The sequence below is a fragment of the Anticarsia gemmatalis genome, chromosome 1 (assembly GCF_050436995.1).
Source record: "Anticarsia gemmatalis isolate Benzon Research Colony breed Stoneville strain chromosome 1, ilAntGemm2 primary, whole genome shotgun sequence".
Lineage (NCBI taxonomy): Eukaryota > Metazoa > Arthropoda > Insecta > Lepidoptera > Erebidae > Anticarsia > Anticarsia gemmatalis.
In genome coordinates, this window is record NC_134745.1 from 2,204,732 (window position 1) to 2,217,866 (window position 13,135).

The following is a 13,135-nucleotide window of genomic DNA, read 5'->3' on the forward strand; positions in this document are numbered from 1 at the left end:
ATAATATCAGCTTCGTATTTAGTGCTTTATAGTTCTAAAGCCGACCCCGTACACACCGAGATAGCAGCTTTTCATTTCTACATGCCAACAACAATGCCACCTACTATTATCTCCTCAAAGCCCCCAAAGACCCGTTAAAACATAGGTACTCACAAATCAACCAAACGTTTTACCTAACCTATTCTACCTGTTAAACAGTCAGCTGACAAACACACGAGTGTAAAAGAAAAAAAATGTAAAGATAAGCTTTCAAAAAATCCATCCAGTTTTTATCAGTTAATAAGACAAAGTGGCGAAGTGACCAGGGAGGATTATTCTCAAATCAAATAGTGCAGCCAGACTCAGACGGAGCAGGGCTGTCTCGCCTGAAGGAAATGACCGCAATAAGCCGCGGCACGCTTTGAAGCCTTTATTCAATTGATGTATTATGCTATGGATGAATATGAAGCAACGCGGACAAGCGTTTTATATGTAAATAGTTCTTTGAGGTGAGTGATGTGGTTTTAGAACAAAACGTTGGTAAGGTTTTGCAATATGTTGAAAATAAAAAGCTTTTTGCAGAAAAATCAGGGAAATAAAACTGTATGTCACCAAAAAAGTCTTAAGCCTAGTTTTTATCTAGGTTTAACTACAAATTGGTTACTACATTTTTTGCTTCTTTCGGTATAATAGAGAAAAAAAGCTATTATTTTACATATAAACATATCGCTAAGATGAGGCAAATAGTACGATACAAAGGAGAATACAGATTTCAGAGGCAGTCTGAGGCCACGCATCTATGAAATGACCGGTGAGCGCAACTGGCTATGGGCGTATCACTTTTTAAATTCAAATCAAAACTTAGTTAACGATTCTCTCCGTCTTAAATTCAGTGTACCCGAACAGCCCTATCTGGAGTGTCAACAATTGCTCAGAGGGAATCCTCTTACAGCTACAGATCTCAACTTATCGTCGACTTGACGTTACAGTTGCACTTTCTGGAGGTAAATATCTTATTTCAATGATGTTACAAGCGTTAAGGAAAACAGTTCAAGTACTGTTTGAACGTCATACGAGTAACAAATGGATGTCTGTTTGGGAGAAATTTCGCAGGATTTAGTTGCGTTAATGATCGGTGAAGCTAAATTACCTTTGGGAAATGTTTTGAGACCGAGATTTTGAGTTCATTTAGGATTGATTTATTCACCAAGTATTATAAATCGAATTATTGAAAAAATATTCTTCATTTATTTGATCACCAATCATTCTATTGTGCGTATAGTTGCTTCCAAGTCCAATAGAATATTGGTTGATTGTCCAAGTAACGTAACAGGAGCTTAAACTAAACTCCCCCTAAGTTAGTTGCCATAATGTAACAAAATATGCTTATGAATGTTATCCAACTTTCTGAGGCGAATTTAATTGTTTGCATGTTGGAGAGCTTATTTCAACATTCATAATAGTCACATTTGTAGCTAGATTGTCAGAAGTCAGCTCTATTGTGGTTTTATTCGGAAAGATTCATTCATTCATTCATTCATTTCATGAATGATTCGGAAAGAGATGATAAAATGTTGTTCAAAAACACTCACACTAACCATGAGGATGGGTTATGATTTAGTTTTTTGTAGAATTTTCAATTCTAACTTAACATCAAAATAACAAAACCATTTTTTCGGCTATTCGACACACTGTAGTAAATTAGTTTTAAACGTACTAATTAGTTGAGCTTGAACATGTTAATAAAAAAAAGAATGCAATCCTAAAGTTTTAACTTTTTACATTTTATTTTGTCTCAACTCTGTAATGGACGAAAACTCAGCGAAACGCCATTTATCTAAAATAAAAAACTAAAAATAAAACTAGTGATTTAATTTTCCAATCTAAAACGGAGCGGACATTTTTTACCGAACTGTCACCGGCAGCCATCACTTGGCGTCTGGTTGCGCGCCAAACCGGTTAACCGGATTACAACAACGCTTTTGTGGTTTCATCCGGGCTTGCATGACAAATATGAGTGTGTGTGTATTCAAATTTGGTATTTATGTTCGTTGGGTGGGTCGGAGTGTAGAATTTTAAACAGGCAAGGATCAACAACGACCCGTGATATTTTGTTTTGTTTCTGATTACTTCGGGGCCGCGGGAACCCTAATTAGGGTAACACTCTTCACACTTCAATCCATCTCTTTTGATGTAGGGATATCAGTTGCTGTGTTATTTACACAGAGGTTTTTGATATACCTTTTGCGTGGATTTTTAAATCGTTTTGATCTCCATTACAAAGGTAAGTTAAATACAATCTGGGGGCACGGAAGTGCCCCCGCAAGTCGAGCAAAAAAAAAAGCGGCACGGCCGTAACATCCTTTTCTCGAAGCAATTCGGGCTATTTTTGACACCCCTATAATTTCGTTGTGGATAAAACAAGAAGCCTGGATTTTCGGCAACTAATTAGTCATTGTATAAAAACGGTATATTTAAAATTTCAGTCAATTAGAACCAGTAGTTTAGGAATGACAACTTGTTAAAATTTTGAATTTTGTCACTCACTGATTCACTGACTCACTGACTCACCGATCATCAAAAGTCTAAGGTACTTCTAGCAGACTTAGAAGCTTAAAATTTAGAACACAAATAGGGTTTAGTGTCTTAATCATGGAAAAATTTTAATATTTTCTAATTTCGGTCCAGTTTTCTAAATACACCAACTGCAACAATAACTTTGTAATCCCATATAAATGTATAAGATTACAAGGTTACATTTGCAGTTAATGAATTATTATTACAGTAGAAAATAAAATAAATAGGTGTAAATAGGTACCTACTATATGAGACATAACGGGGGAGGGGGTATAGGGTGGGTAAGGGTGTTTAGCCCATGAAATTGAACAACATTCCCATAGGAAAATATGTTGAATTATGAAAAAAATACGGCTTTTCATACAAATTGGACTTATGTTCGCTCTACAAAAAGAAGTGAGATGCCATCAAAAACATTCTGTAAAAACCTCAAGTCTCACCGTAAAAAGTTGTGAGATCGATATAATACCAAGTCGATTAATCTATTTAGTCTCTACTTAAAGGACCCTGTCTTAAGTTATTACGTATGTTATTATCATGCCAATTTAAAAAAAAAATACCTTTAAAACAATTAGATCGACTTGGTCATCGCAAGAAAACACAAATTCGCCATTAACATTTCAGGAGCATTAACTTCTCGTCGTGCTGTGTAGTGTGATACATACTAATAATTAAATCATGCGATGGCCAGGTCGGTCTATTTGTTTTAAAGGTATATTTTTTAAATTGGCATGATAATAACATACGTAATAACTTAAGACAGAAGGTCCTTTAAGTAGAGACTAAATAGATTAATCGACTTGGTATTATATCGATCTCACAACTTTTTACGGTGAGACTTGAGGTTTTTACAGAATGTTTTTGATGGCATTTAGTTTTCACAAAACCCTCTAGATCTTGATACTTTATTTTAGCAATTTATGAAAAGAGGCGACTTTTGAATTACGGGGACGCCTACATCAAAGAATAAAGTGTAAATACTGGATCGTTAGTTACTATAGGACCGTAATAATACATTCTTACAAATAGCTCACAGCACTCATTCAATTAACCCTCCACTTACTTACAACCGCTATAAAAATCAAGGCATTTTCAACACAAGTTTTACCCGGGTCTAGTCCATAAAACCCGGATAAGTACATCTATCTTCCCGGTCCGGACATCCGACAGTAGAGCAACGGGAATAAAACGTTTTGATTTTGACGTTACAGTTTAGAAAACCACTTCGGAAACCAATATGTATCGGGAAATTTATTTCAATATTGAAAACGAAATACTCGAAAATCGTAGGTTCTAATAAAAACAAGGTTTCGCTTCGTACGACTTATTGTTAGAATAACAATAGGTTTCCTTTGTACACCTTTTGCTATCTACGAAGCAAACGCGCTAGGTCAGAAGAAATATCGAATTTTCCTTTTCGTAGTAGAAATGAATTTGAAAGGTACAATGTGACTCGGTCATACGAAATGTGAGTGTTATAGAACCTAAAAACATATTACGAATAAAATGAAACACGACCTTAGTTCGTACCCAATACAGTAATGAATAAGAAACTTATAAGGCGATAAGAAAAGTCGATTTGCTAATACCTTTACGCAAAATGAAGACAGTCGTGTTGACTATCGACGGAAAAATAGACACTAACGGATACCCAATTAGGTAAAAATGTACATATCCACATACTGGCATAAAATCGACGACGCACAAAATCATAATTGATTTATACAACATCCGATTCAAATATATAATCGCACACAGCGGACTGTGCAACCATAAATCAAACAGCCCTTAGCAATAAACAATTGGAAGTGACAAATTCAGCGATTAAAAAACAAGCGGACTGAAAGGTAGTCCCAGACAGTACTAGACTGTCCCTACGTGCCAATAAATCTCTAATGCTCCGTATTTCGCTTTCAGTATTGCGTTATAGTTTTACTCAAACACAAGAATAACTGTGTGTTTCTGTGTGGAATGCAAAACCTACAACTTGTAAATCAAAAAGAGTTATAGTAAAACTCGCGGCTTAGTCGAGTAAAACTTTGTGACAGTACAACACTTTGTTACAATCCATTCTATAAAAGAAAAAGAATACAATTCAAATGTACGTAAAAATAGTTCCCACAGCACCCGCTAGGGGCGCTGATCAGTTAATTTATACAAAAAAATCTCTAGAGCGTACCGAATAATCGTAGAAAATAGAGCTATAAAGCCTAAAATCTGTAAGAATCGAGACATTTTGCAGACACGTACAACACTAGTCCCATGGTGAGAATAAAATGTATTGTTGATATAAACTGGGTAGCCGTATCGTAAAAGGATTACCAAGCCATGTGTCTTTGTTTGAGAAACAAAGGAAGCTTACAGTGATAGATATATCGTGTGTGGAAATGTATCGGCAGTGTTTAATTACTTTTGTAATCTTTTAAAGAAAGTTTGAAAAGGTTGCTGGTTGAAGTGAGATATATGGTCATATTTTTCGTAAAAAATATTTGCTTGTGCCTTTGGGTTGCGCCAGTCAGAAAGAAGAGAATAATGGAAAGCAAGGATGTTACTTCAATTGGTCTTTAACCAATCCTATTGGATCCACAACTCCTATATGATAGACTACAATGATTTTTTCTCGCCTTTTCCTCATCTCCGTGTCAAAAGTTACAACTTCTAATTAATACACTCACTTTCTATAGTAAATTTCCAAATAATCGTATTTTTATTTCGATCCCTTGCTTTGCCATTGACCTCATAGATCAATTACAAATACAAACACACAACGCATTAACAATAAACACAACCTATTAAATATTCTCAAGACCAATGTGACGGCCTTGAATACCAAATATGGCCTTCAAAACATTACGTACGATAATAAATTAGATGCTGTTAAAAAATACCGTCGCTACATTTGAATATGCAAGTGACGTTTAAGTTGTCAGGAGGGATAACACGCATTTCAGCTGACAACTATTTTAAAACCACTATGCAGTGCCTCGATTCTTTATTACTATCGACTATCGACAACCGACATGTCATCGAGAAATTTTGTATGAAAATCTGATCAGTGCCTCTGACGGGCGTCGTAGAAACTTTTTGGCAGTACATTCTAAATGTCAAAATGTCGATGGCTAGCCGGTTGTCGGTAGTCTATAGTGGTAGAAAATCGAGGTACAGTAGCTCGATTCTCTACTACTATGGACTACCGACAACCGAACTGTCATCGGGAAATTTTGTATGAAAATCTGATCAGCGCCTCTGACGGGTGTCGTAGGAAACATTTTGGCAGTACATTCTAAATGTCAAATGTCGATAGCTAGCCGGTTGTCGGTAGTCGATAGTAGTAGAGAATCGAGGTACAAAACCGCGCTACCGTTTAAAAAATACAGCAGCCATATTTGAATATGCAAGTGACGTTTAAGTTGTCAGGTGATTACAATTCATGATGAGAGGAGGAAGAATTTGCATGTGTACGGCGGGAAGTTGAGCTAGTTGAGTACTTGAGGCATCGAGGTAGTTCGTGGTGTGAGGCCGTACGAGCTGATTTGTTATGTGGTGTAAGTTGTAGAGCGAAAGCGCTGGGACCTGTGTCTTTGTCACTGGAAGTATACTTCAATTCTTCCACTCCACAGATTCGGATACAGATCGTTAAAATTTACATGCATTTAATTTTAGATATCTTAATACATATTATTATATCGACAACAGTTAATTATTTGGATACTAAAAGTACATAACGAGATGAAATTACTTACTATCGAAATAATTTAGGAAAATTATTCCATAATTCTATCAAAAGAAAGGAATTCTAGGCTAGTTCAAGCAAGCACTATAAAATAACGGTTCCTTTTGTATGTACGATGACGACAAGTCGAATTCAAATACATCATTATTTGATACTTGTCATATAATAAAATACACAAGCGTCAGTACTTATGATGCAAATGACTGTGTGCAAAGTTTATAATAAGAAAAATCAATAGGTAGTTATTATTGAACACAACTCGTTTGCAATTCTAACGAAGCAATTCAAGGATTTCAAGGCTCACTTGATTAAGAATATGATTGTTAAGCACATTCGAACATTAATCTTGCTGTCCTATTATTATATTATTGGTATTTTATGTGAGTTGTGCAGAAGAAAATAAAAATAAAAATGATTTTCGATGAATCTGCAGTCCAGTACAGGCTTTGAATTACTTTAAATTGATAAGATTAAGATTCAATATCTCTACTGGACTGCATCTTGCATGACATAAAGAACTTTGTTTCACCTTTCACCTGACGTTACAAGACCTGTTACAAGACCTAAGACATTGGCAACAATGTGATGATTACATTACATTGTCAAGTCTGTCGGAAAGATGTGAGCACGCCATGAATGGTTCGCGTCAACGAAAGGAGCTCATTTATCTGTATGCGACTATCATAATAGTTAAACTTTAAAACAAAAAGTATAGAGCTGTCAACTTTCAAACAAGCTCGGTACAGACTACGACATGTAGACAGACGTAAGAATAGAAATCTAGTCTACTCCTCGCAAAAATATCCCAGCCAACCTTGATTAAAACCGGAGGTCCCAATAACTCACGAGTTACAGCGGTAACCTGTAACTTAGACCATAAACCGCGTCTTGCGTCGCATACTTATGAATTTAATAAGACTCCGCGAACAAATTACGTCTCGGAGTCAACTACAGACGATACGAAACTTTATTAAGTGCCTCCACCGTTCACTTGTAATCTGATTACAACGTATTTTGTGTCATGTGTGATACTAACTTTAATTTGACTATTCTGTTATATCATAGTAACTTCCTAGATAGTTCTAAGGACATGTTTTTACTTCGCCGTGTAGAGCAACGTTATATTAAAGAATTTGCTTAAGTGGGGCCTTACGAAGCGAGTGCTTGTAATATTTAATTAAAATTATCGCAATCGAAACCGGAACTAAAAGAGTGGTTTAATGTATTGTTTATTTTAATTCTCTATAAATCTAAACACAGAAAACCATAAAAAATGTCTAAGCAGTTTAAGTCCCAAGCTGATTAAAATTTGTAAAACCTAATATTATTTATAATCAAATATTTCGGCTTCCGTATAATTTCTACTCAAATGTTTCACAGAAATCAAGAAATGCCTTTTAGTATTTTTTAGGTTTAGTTTAAATAGAAAAATACTAAAAGGCACATAATAAATCTTATAATATCAAAGTGACAAATACCCTTTCCGAAACAGCACATTCAATCAACCTTATATCAAGCCCGCCACACAAGCTTAAAAAAAATCTAAACAAAGGTTGCTTTAAAAAACAGTATCAAAAAGCACCATGACCTCCTCCATTGTTCTATACGAGAGCGGCTTGATACAAAACACGATGCCCACATCTGGCCACCGTAGATAAACTGCACTCTGAAACTATTTTTCGCTTACGCATTGTTCCAGTTAAGCCCTCTAAAGGAAGCCGGGACTTACTGGCTGTGAACGAAGAATTGAGTTTATAAGCATTGTTTTTAAATGACTTGAATTTAGAAACAGAAAAAAGATGCTTTTTGTTAAACTATTTTTTTTTTCTTTTAATTACGAAAACCATGCAGTATGCAACACCAACTAAGTAGTTGTCTTGGTTTGTTTTTTGCACTCATATACAGTTTCAAAATTAATTGAACGTGACAAAACCCTATATGATTAACAAGTTCTTACACAAAGTTTATTAGCAAGACAGTATATTTAAAATTACAAAGCACAATTTCCAAAAAAAGCAATATGCATCTATCGATACATGTCTGTAGCTCGATTCTCTACCACTATCGACTACCGACAACCGGCTAGTTGTCGAAAAATGTTATATGACAATATCGGTTCAGCGCCTTTAGCAGACGTCTTAGAAACTATTTTTGCCATACATTTTTAAATGTCAAACTCTGGATACACGAAAGTACAGACTGTTCAGAATTGCGCTACGGGCAGTTGTTGCTGTTTAACGAATTCACTTAACGTTCGTTTGGCATAGAATCTTGCAATGTATGTAAGAAACGGTGTTAAAAACACCGCATAAACCCATAATCGTAATGATCCCATTTCTTCAATTTCCTTTAAAGTAAGTGTTACTACTTGTATGTCAATCACCGTTACAATTTCCAACACTTTTCCTTGAACCGACAAACGTTATAGACCGCTATTACACCCATGTAAGGTAAAATATGTCAACTAAAGCTGTCATACATTCTTTATTTCTAGTAAACGATTACTTTTTACTGTATCTTTCACACGAGAACATTCATGTCAATCCAAGTTAATGTTTGCTTGTTTGTGGTGCTTTTACTGCAAAACGGCTGCACCGATTTAATTAGGATATGGACGAGTTACAGATTATACCCCAGAATAAAAGTGTTAATTACGAAATATTCACAAAACTGCTTACCCCTTTGGGTATAACAGGCCAAACATTATGTATTTACTATGCTAAATTCTTAGGCTAATTGCCTGCGTATAAGCTAGTATGTATAACGTCTTTTATTTTTTGCGCATATTTATGTTTTCTAAGCTGAAGCACTTAGCTAAGTTAAATTGTTTTAAGTATAAGTATATTGTTTTAATAAGTTTTAATAATTTTAAGCGCACCTGAGTCCTTTAGTTGATATTTAATTATTTATTAAGTTACCGGTGAGACTTGTTTTAAGACATAATTTTAATTTCATTATAGAGCTGTTTGAATGGCATGTTTACTTTTATAAGCCGTGATACACATAGTTTGTAAAAATCTCTCAACTTTTACGTTCGCCATCGCCCACTTGATGGGGGATGAGATTACTCGTGTTCAGTTGAATGCGGATTGCGGGTATTATTTTAATAATTTATTACAAATATGAATGAATCGAGATTAGTCTCTAGTATACGTATTCTATTACTCTGCAAACCAAAAATATATCTTTCCAATTACAAAACAGGTCCGAAATATTCACAAAAACACGTGAAAATCTAAGCCTAATAAGGCATTGTTTTTCAAAGAGAATTTTTACTTTCGTTCCCAGAAAATTTTCTATTGAAATTCAACACACGCATGTCACATTACCTAGTTATTCTTTGATAATATAAGTTTTTGTACGATGGGTCACCCTTCATTTGCGAAACCTTTGGAACTAGATCCTCTGTCAATACTTTGATGTCGAGAAAATATCTTTTGTTTCGACACGTGTACACTAAATGGCTGTTTTCTGAGTAAACGGGTAAAATTTCAGTAAAAGGTTATTTAATGTTTAATACTACAGGTATTAAAGAAATATGCCTAAGGTAGAAAGAAACACGTACAAGTATCATATCGGTGATGTCTTCCAAAAAGGTTAGATACAGATACTGAGAGACAATTAGTGAAGCTTCTTCTTCTTGTTGTCGTATGGTTAGTGGTTAACCTAGTGTCAAAGTTGTTCAAGCCGCCCAAAGGCCTTTGACGTGCCTTAACGACTGTTATCTTAGTAGACAACAACCGGGACCGACATTTTACGTGCCCTCCGAAGCACGGAGGCGCCCTTTTCAAATATGCGGTCTCCCATCTATAGAATGACCGCGCCAAAGGTTGCTTAACCCACAGATCGTTTACCGACCGGTGAGCGCAAAAGTTTGTAGAGACCATTTGGTCTCTATCTAGCTATCAAGTCACACAAGATCTCTCTATCTAATAAACTGAAGTAGAGGTACTTCGAGAGCCATACATAATTATATGAACATTTGATAATATAAGGTCAATGGTAAGAATCGTAGCGTGAAATTCAAAGCTGTTTGTATGTTAGTAAAAGTCTCTACAAAAAAAGCTTGTCTTAATTGCGAAAGTCGTCAATTAAAATTAAATAAAATACATACCTGTCACACTTAACGACCTATAAGTTTAATCAACAATTACACAATTTATTTATTTATTTTATTTATTTATTAAACTAAGGTTAGATAAAGAACCAAAAATTAAACTTGGCTAAGTGCTTCAGCTCTGGGAACAGTGGGAACATAAATGTGCGCAAAAAATAAAAACACATTATACAAACTAGCTTATACTCAGCCAAAAACCCTAAGAATTCTACATACATACATAATATCACGCCTGTTTAACCAGATGATGTAGACAGATGAGTTTGGAATAGACCCACATTTCGCGATTAACAATGATTTCTTCGGGGTATAATCTGTAACCTTATCAAATCCTATTCAAATCGGTACAGCCGTTTTGCAGTAAAAGTCAGACAAACACATTCAAATGGATTAGTATGAATGTTCTCGTGTGAAAGATACGGTAAAAGATCGTTTACTAGAAATAAAGAATCTATGACAGTTCTAATAGTTGACATGTTTTACCTTACATGGGTGTAATAGCGGTCTCTAACGTTTGTCGGTTCAAGGAAAAGTGTTGGAAATTGTAACGGTGATTGATTTATTAAACTCTACACCAGTATCTGCAGAACGATTTAACAAAGATATTGCAACCAAATCAGTTTTCCAATCAATCTATACTAATCTATACTAATATTATAAAGCTGAAGAGTTTGTTTGTTTGTTTGTTTGAACGCGCTAATCTCAGGAACTACTGGTCCGATTTGAAAAAATCTTTCAGTGTTAGATAGCCCATTTATCGAGGAAGGTTATAGGCTATATATCATCACGCTACGACCAAAAGGAGCAGAGTGCCACTAGAAAATGTTACCAAAACGGTGAAAATCTCTCTTATGTGACGCAAGCGAAGTTGCGCGGGTCAGCTAGTCGGTAATAACCACAACAATATCCAGGAAACTGATCGATAAACGACCACCAACATTATTATAGTCAGATAGAAATGCACAAACTGCGGACCGATGACCCGTTACTAATAAATTAGTATCTGCTCCACGCATGCCTTGCTGAACACGAGGCATACAAACTCATAGGAATATCACCATTAAAGTGAACCAGTTTAAGGTTGCATTTCGTGTGCATGTTTGGTTAGATAAATACCTTGGATGCATGAAACTGACATCACGGGAATGTACGTTCCACGTGTATTTGTATTAGTTGGTGTCAATGTTTAGTACGTTTCATTTGGCAACGATTAAATTGTTAAGTTGTTAACTATGTAGTAACAGATTTTATTGACGGGTATGATAAGTACCTGAGATTGATAATTCTTTTATCAACGGAAATTAGGTGTATATTGTGAAGATACATTTTTCTGAATAGTAATCTCGTGTAAGGGTTTCAAATAAAAGATAGGTAATGAGGCTTCTGACATTAAAAACTCGATATTTAGGAACATACAACTCGCTCTACGCCTCTGTAAATTTATTTTTGATCGAACCTGTGATATGATTGTTATACCTACACTTTGCTAACAGTCAACGTTATCTTTAGAAATTACAATTGACCGAATCATAAACTTTATGGTCCTTACCGTATCAAATTATGTCACACATAAAATCTTTTTAAATATTCAACATTATTTACAATGCAATCACTAAAATCACAACACAATCTTATTTCAATCACAATTCACACAAAACAGTTCGAACTACAAACAAGTCCTTTGAAAAATCATAACAAAAACAGTTTTAAAAGACGTAAAATCAAAGCTAAATACACTACACAAAGACACCAGTTAACTGCGCTTAACCAGCCATACGTATGGAGTATAGCGATATCGATAGCGAACTCGCCAACCGGTTTGCGATTCGATATTCGACACACTTGACAGATACGAATGACTGCAACGGTATAAGTAGCAAAAAATGTGTGCAATTTTAATTATGAATTATGGAAATTTTGTCTGTTTTGACAAACGAAATTACCGTGTTTATTATGTAACATTATTATAAATATACATAGTATCACGTTTGTTATATCTGGAGGTGTATCCAGGTGCAAAGACATCACGTTTTGCCATTAACAGTGTTAGTCCCGTCTAATAGGAATTGAATTTGAATTTAAGTCTATAGTCATTCACCGGGCTGCTTATGAGAAATATTCTAACATCAATTTGTAAAGACCAATAATAATTTGGCCGACGCGGGAATCGATCCCGAGACCTCATGATCACAGTTGGTGACACTACCGTCCACGCCATAGAGGCAGTCCAAAGATTATCCGTGTGTCTCAATATTTTGTACAAATAATATAATTTAACTTGATATTACGTGCTCATTTTTAAAATTTTACTTTTATAAAGCTTTGTTACGCTGGATTTGCCCTAAAGGGTTCATGATTATGGCTCATTATGCATGTTCAAGCCCTATGTAGAATATAAGGGTCGTATGCAAATTGAATAAATATTATGGATATAGCTTTACTGCATTTTTTTATAAATACTCGAAAGTAAATTTTAAGTTTAAAGAGAATATTTTCCTAAACTTTGAGGCCGATTTTAATTATTGTTATAACTATAGACACATAGTGACGTAATTCTAAGTCCCATAGGATAAGTTTTGCCTCATGAAAAGAATTAGAAGATTATGAGAATTCATTCTCTACGAACGGAAGTTGCGTGCAGTCACAAGAAATAAATTATTCGCACTTTGCATTTAATTGCACTGTTTAAGTGAGTGAGTCGAATCAGGTTTATATTCGAACAAATCAAT

General features: G+C 35.0%; 1 protein-coding gene across 7 annotated transcripts in view; it reads right to left on the bottom strand.

Moving 5' to 3' along the window:
* Positions 1-13,135, bottom strand: part of LOC142987420 (uncharacterized) — a 199,714-nt gene that overhangs the window by 146,531 nt on the left and 40,048 nt on the right. The window contains exon 1 of one of the 7 annotated variants that reach the window (XM_076136181.1): positions 11,956-11,974. The exons of the other annotated variants lie outside the window; for them this stretch is intronic. The gene's annotated coding sequence lies outside the window, so the exon portion shown is untranslated. Of the gene's footprint in view, positions 1-11,955; positions 11,975-13,135 lie in introns of those variants that run through there. 7 annotated transcript variants of the gene reach the window in all.